At 35.4% G+C, this 7,314-nt stretch overlaps 2 long non-coding RNA genes across 4 annotated transcripts; one reads left to right on the forward strand and one right to left on the reverse strand.

The window, feature by feature from the left end:
* Positions 1-962: 962 nt before the first annotated feature.
* LOC127507830 (uncharacterized) lies at positions 963-3,722 on the forward strand. 3 transcript variants are annotated; one of them, XR_007928462.1, is made up of 3 exons: positions 963-1,210; positions 1,317-3,379; positions 3,479-3,722. It is a non-coding gene; the product is annotated as an uncharacterized LOC127507830 (long non-coding RNA). The 3 variants fall into 3 exon arrangements; XR_007928463.1 differs by having other exon boundaries at positions 1,016-1,700; positions 1,936-3,379; XR_007928461.1 differs by having other exon boundaries at positions 1,016-1,700; positions 1,989-3,379.
* Positions 3,723-5,545: 1,823 nt separating this feature from the next.
* On the reverse strand, positions 5,546-7,314 carry LOC127507843 (uncharacterized). Its single transcript, XR_007928477.1, has 3 exons — positions 7,168-7,314; positions 6,568-6,611; positions 5,546-6,473 (listed from the first exon to the last, which is right to left on the reverse strand). It is a non-coding gene; the product is annotated as an uncharacterized LOC127507843 (long non-coding RNA).

Consider the following 7,314-nt stretch of genomic DNA (forward strand, 5'->3'; position numbering starts at 1 on the left):
AAAATAACATTAGTCAGAATGTAAATGATCATAGTGTAACATAGTGTATATTAGTTTGTCTGTTGTAAATCCTGCCCACTTCTTTGCATTGTCACACATGCTTCAGAGTTCTCCTCTGTTCTTCATCTTCTACTGAAGTAATGTTTGTTTCATTAAAGGTATCTTCATTGTGCATTCTGCTCTTTTTGGATTGTTTATACATGCTAACTGTGAAAATATCCTATATTTCTCATTCATTCTTTTATCATGTGCTGATATAACACTGTTTAAAGAAATATACATATTTCATGAGTTGTGAAAACTGCTACATTCCTCCAAAGCACAAGAGTACATGATTTAAATAGAGAGAGTCACTTTGCATTGTCACACATGCTTCAGTGCTCTGAGAGTGTTTATAGTGCTGTGAGTTTAACACTTCATGACTGAGAGCAGAACAGAACACAATCTTCATCATCACACAAGACAAAAGAACAACAATGAACAAAATCACCTTCTTCATCTGGACTCTCACTCTGTTTATTCAAGGTAAGACTGATAAAAACTGACTCTGGTTTTGGTGTTCTTGTAAAAGTATATGATAGTAGTAGTTTTAAACAATAATTGTTTTTCTTTTCTCTTCTTCAGAATCCAGAGGAGTGACTCTGACTCAACCTGAAGTTAAAACTGTCCAACAGGGTCAAACAGCTACAATAGAGTGTCATATAGATGTAGGAATATTTGGCCCCTTTTTAGCCTGGTATCAGCAGAAACCTGGAGAAGCTCCTAAACTCCTGATTCATAGTATATACACCCTCCAGTCAGGAACTCCATCTAGATTCAGTGGCAGTGGAACAGCAAATACTGGACGAGATTTCGTTCTGACCATCAGTGGAGTCCAGACTGAAGATACAGGAGATTATTACTGTCAGAGTTACCACTATCCAGAGAGTAACTGGGTGTTCACACAGTGATAAAGAGTGGTACAAAAACCTCGGTCAGTCAGACGTCACAGTGATGCACTGATACAGCTGAGAGATACTGCAGCTGCTGATGGAGGATCACAAACAACACAATGATAATGTTTAGCAAAGTTTCTAAAAACTTTTAAAATTGTGTTTTTAAAAGTGTTTTCTCTCACTCCAGGATTGAAAGTAGTTTCTTTCACCAGTGGTCGTGGGGAAAAAAATAAATAAATAATAATAATACTAACTAATCAGATTTTGTCTGAAAGGTAAGTTAGAAAGTTCTTGCTTATAGAAGTGTTATAAGGTAATATGACATTCAGATATTCAGTATAACTGCACTCTTGATCATGTGAAACTGCTTAAATGTGGCAGGATGAAAGAAAACTTAATTGTAGACAAGACCCGACAGCAATGAACAGAAACAAAGGAACTGAATTACATCAGAAAACAAGGATAATTAACAACACACACCTGAACTGAATGATGAATCAAATTAACAACCATGACAACAAACTCAACAGGGGGAAAGTGGAAACTGAAACAAAGTCCAAAATAACTGAGACTGTGACAGTACGCCCCCTCCTGGACAGGTGAGACCTCACACCAACAGATGGATGGAGGAGGCTTCGGTGGAGGATGGAGATCCGGAGAGGGATGAACAAACAGAAAGTCCAGGGTGGTGCAGGTGGAGGAACTGACCAGGGGATGGTCTTGAACAAGAACAGACAGATCCTGACCCACACCACAGCCAGGACTGTAAGTTTCATCAAAATTTAAATGTTGACATTAACTAACCTCATATATATTATATTATAGCTGTATATCACTGTCATATGGACATTACTTTGACACACTCATCTCTGACTGATAACTGAATATTGACTTAACAAGAGACTATTTAAGTGACAAAAGAAATTTTAAGTTAAGAGACACAAATAATATAGAAATGCAAATGACCTGCATGTATTTGTGAGATGATGTGTCAAAGCAGAAGTCGTCTCAAGCTGGTTTTGTGATCTTGACAATCAGTTCAATGTTCTTCAGTGGCCTTCAAGATCACAGATCTGAATCCAACAGAAAACCTTTGGTACAATAAGAGATCTGCAGATATTATGGGATTCAATCATGTCAACATGGAGCAGAATCCAGAAACCATCTTGGAAACCTTTTATCGCGCCTTCATCATTAGTTTTTACTGCTTTGCAAATGTGTTTTTATCTTATATCTTAGATTTTTACACTCTTGTCCCAGACTCAAACGTTCAGTCTAAGCATGTGAAAATCCATAAAAGATATCCTAATATTACTACATTTTAAATCTATGATGACCTAAATAAACAAAGAGTGAAATAAACTGAAACAATTATTTAAAAATGATGACCATATAGTTTCAGCATCATTTCCAACTGTTTAAGAGACAATAGTGTCAGTGGAGATGACTGAGATTAAATATGAGACATGTGATGTATGTGGAAAACAGAGAAATAAACATAAATATCAGTTATGAATGCAATATTTGTACTGATTATGATCATGATGAAAAATGAGGCTTATTGCAGAATTAACAGTGATTAACAATAAAACATCTAAACTAAATCTGCAAATGATTCCATTCATTTCCCTAATAATATACTGGACAATGAATAATAATCCTGTACATGCAAATATATTACAATTTAGCAGTAAATGTACACTGTTCTTAAAGAGACATCTTCACTATGGTGTTTAAATACACTGATGACTTTGATGCCATCACTGATCAGTCTGACAGTTGAACTGAGTTTGTTATGAACTGTAACATGACGACACATTCAGTCAGCTGCAGTATCTCAGTAAAGGCTGTTGAACTGAACTGTTAGACGCTCCATTACTGACACTGCAGTTCCACACAGTAGAAGAGCACAGTGTGTTTTAATGCTGCTGGAGCTCATGGATGTTGTTCAGTACCAGAGAACTGAGAAATCTTCCACCCTGAACACTGATATTGTGTCATTCAGAAACACAATTAAACCAAAGAGCTGCTGCAGTTTATTACATCAACTAATAATGAGCCCAGAACAGTGTAGAATGAATGATAGAAAGTGTTCAGTGACCTTACAAAATATTAATAATGACCAAATCAATAATACACATGATTCTGTCAATAGACTTCAGAAACGTGTGTATAATTGTTTGACATGTTTCACAACATGAGGAAGTTGTTGGAAAATGTGTTTGTGACTGATCTACAGTCTTCAGGATAATGATTTAAATAGAGAGAGTCACTTTGCATTGTCACACATGCTTCAGTGCTCTGAGAGTGTTTATAGTGCTGTGAGTTTAACACTTCATGACTGAGAGCAGAACAGAACACAATCTTCATCATCACACAAGACAAAAGATCAACAATGAACACAATCACCTTCTTCATCTGGACTCTCACTCTTTTTATTCAGGGTAAGACTGATAAAAACTGAGTCTGGTTTTGGTGTTCTTGTAAAAGTATATGATGGTAGTAGTTTTAAACACTAATTGTTTTTCTTTTCTCTTCTTCAGAATCCAGAGGAGTGACTCTGACTCAACCTGAAGTTAAAACTGTCCAACAGGGTCAAACAGTTACAATAGAGTGTCATATAGATGTAGGAATATACAGCAGCTTGTTAGCCTGGTATCAGCAGAAACCTGGAGAAGCTCCTAAACTCCTGATTTATCAGATCAACAGCCTCCAGTCAGGAACTCCATCTAGATTCAGTGGCAGTGGAACAGCAAATACTGGACGAGATTTCACTCTGACCATCAGTGGAGTCCAGACTGAAGATACAGGAGATTATTACTGTCAGAGTTGGCACCATATCAATAGTAACTGGGTGTTCACACAGTGATAAAGAGTGGTACAAAAACCTCGGTCAGTCAGACGTCACAGTGATGCACTGATACAGCTGAGAGATACTGCAGCTGCTGATGGAGGATCACAAACAACACAATGACAATGTTTAACAAAGTTTCTAAAGACTTTTAAAATTAATAGAGTGAATATAAATTTATATATAGTCATTTATTTTTATATAAAACAACGGTAACACTTTACAGTAAGGTTCATTAGTTAACTATGTGACCGTATGAATGAGGGAAGGGTGGTGATTGACACTCATGATCACCAATCAGCAGCGAGTGTTCACTATTTCAGGGCTGGTTAGTTTCAGCCTGGGATGCGTCACGTCCGGATCCTCCCCTTTTTCTGTTACGGTGGTTTCAGGTATGCGCTGATAGCATGTAACGTTTTGCTAATGTTTTTATTACTGCTCGTAGCACTAATGGCTCGTTTGTTGTATCCCCCCATATGAATAAAACCTGTATGTTTCACATACAGCAACCATATATCTTCCTTACTCAAATCAGCCAGAATTTCCTTATGTGTTTCATATAAGTCCAATACATGTCATATACAAAATCAGACCGATTATGGCCACTTTCATACTAAAAATCACACATCTTATATGGGATTTTTAGGTCATATATGAAGTTTTACATGACAACAGTATGCAATAGTATATGATTTTAGTAAAAAATGTGTATGAATATCAGTACTTTCCTATACAAATCATTTACAATTCTTGATTGAATCATATGCGAGTCATATAGGATTTATTTAAATTTTGCATTAAATTTTGTTCATATGAATTTTATATATATTTTATATGATTTTAATAGGGAAATTGTGTGCCTATTCTTCAAGTTTTATATGCTTCCACCTAATTCCTTGTATCTCTATATATAATTATCTTATATGATTTCAGTCAATATTACAATATCTCTGCATATACAAATCATATATGATTTCAGTCAATTACTTACACAAATTTGCATCAGAAATACTTTTATTTCAATGCAATCAAAAGAGACCCAATCAAATTATACTCCACAAGAGTAATTTAGAATTACAACTTGATATCAAACTGAACTTTGCGAAGGCAACACACACACACACACACACACACACACACACACACGTTTTTGTGGTATAGAAGGACTGTGATGCTCAAACCAGTAGGATTGTGGTTTAGGGGGACACGCCTTTCCCGATGCCCTACAGTGATGATAAAACCATCAAAAATTTTGTTTTGATCTACAGATCACAAATCTGGCTTTAAAATTTCTTTACACACAACAGAACGGAAAATATGACAACATGATATTTCAGCGGTATACAAGGACATTCCCGCCCATCCTAAAATGTTCCCGCCTATGACATAATTGTGATTTTTTGGTCGACCTGATTTATGAGGACACCTACTATACAATACACAAAACACGTCATTTCTCTGGATTACAGGGACCAGTGTGTTTTACAGGTACATGACCATATACACAAAATCGTCAGGTTTGTGTGTTGTATTAGCAAGACTGAGGTGATTAAAGAGTAACGGATCTTAAACAACACACAACTGACATACTCCAACATTACAGGGACCAATGTGTTTAATGGTACATGACCACACACAACACACAAACCTGACGACATGGTGTATTACCAAGACTGAGGTGATTAAAGAGTACTGGATCTTAAACACAACACACAACTGACATACTCCAACATTACAGGGACCAGTGTGTTTTAGAAGTACTTTAATTATGACTTAAAATAACAACATAAACATTGGGTTTTTCCAGTTTTAACCATGTAATACCATCATGGCATGCCATTTTAAGGGGAAAATGACATCCACAACTAAAAAACTAGGTCGATAACACATGCACAACAGTGTAATCTTTCAGAAAGCATACAGCATCATTACTGTTTTGACATATTGAAATGGCAACCATTCAAAACTTTGAAAAAATGTAAACAGAATTGTTGAATCAAGTCAAGTCACCTTTATTTATAAAGCCATTTTTAAATTACATATTGTTTCAAAGCAGCCCTCATAACAGGAACGTTGTTCAACAAAGATTGTTTGGGCTGTACAGCAGCTCTAGAAGAGTATAGTGTCATAGTCCAGCTTGTGTCAGTTCAGTGTTGATTCAATTATGTTGTAAAGCTTATCGGTTATTAATTTAGTTCACTTTATCTATACAGCAGCAGCAGCTCTGAAGACAACGGTCATGTCATCGTCCAGCTCAGTTCAGTTCTCATACAATAGTGTCAATGCAGTCAGATCAATAATAATGTTGAATGTTAAGTTGTCATGTTTTTGTGACAAACTACTGCTTTAAAGAACAGTTAAACTTTATAGAGATTTACAGAGTGAAGTCTTAGTATATTCATGCTATAGAATGAAACTAACAAAACCAACAACTAAAATAATAATCCTTATAGAACAGCATCAAATGAGACACAATGTAACATCACTTATTTTGTGCTTTCCTTTTCAAGCTAATTCCTTGATTTCTTACAAAATCTCTTGTGTCTTGTCCACAGTTTTCCTTTGGTTATATGTGCCTTAAAATGATCAATTACAGCTGTAACTTCAGCATTTGACCAGCAAACTTTTTGTCCTTTCCGTCTTGTCCTTTTCCTTTCTGTTTTCAATTTCTGCCTCACTCTCATTCTCTGTACAGATGAATACATACTTTATTAAGCTCCCACTCTTTGAGAGCTCATGTACTTACAATGATGGTCGTACTCTAATTTAAACCTCAGGTACCTTGAGAAACTCAGCAGTTTTCCCAATGGGCATCTTCTGAACATCTGCAAGAAATCAGTTATATACTGATCAGGAAACTAAGATTTAACTCTCAAATACTCAAATACCTAGAACTTAAAACTGGTTATACACCTGATATCTAAAAATAAAATTTCAAATGACACCAAATATTATTCTGGAGATGAAATGTTATCAGCCTGTTAAACATCTCCAAGTGTTTTACCAACATGAAAGTGATAAACTCATTTGTATCAACCAGATTTACAATGTTGGCGCAACCCTGATTCCATTAATATTCTTATAGAAAAGTTGCACTATATAAGTGCAAAAATCTCTGTATATAATAACTGATTATTGCTCATTAATTATTACAATTAATGGCAAAAGGAATGTTTGGAAATATAAACTGATATTTCCTCCTGACACACTACAGCAATAGACATAAATAACTGGCTTAAAACCATTTTTCTTTCGTGAAAATACAAATGTAAAGTTGAACTATAATATATAATTGTATCTATGCATTGTATTTATGGCAATAATCTAAAATAATAATGGGTTAAAATAATAATAAACATAAACCTTTTAGTTAACACATACCAGCATTACTGGCGACGCCTGCAGCTCCAGCAGGAACATCATCCTCAGAAATGCTTTCATCAGGATCACTGGCATCAGGATCCATCATACTGATCTCATCTTGAAGAAAAAGAGAATTTTAAAGCACAAGAACATCTTCGGTTTAAC

The sequence above is a fragment of the Ctenopharyngodon idella genome, chromosome 24 (assembly GCF_019924925.1).
Source record: "Ctenopharyngodon idella isolate HZGC_01 chromosome 24, HZGC01, whole genome shotgun sequence".
Classification (NCBI taxonomy): Eukaryota; Metazoa; Chordata; class Actinopteri; order Cypriniformes; family Xenocyprididae; genus Ctenopharyngodon; species Ctenopharyngodon idella.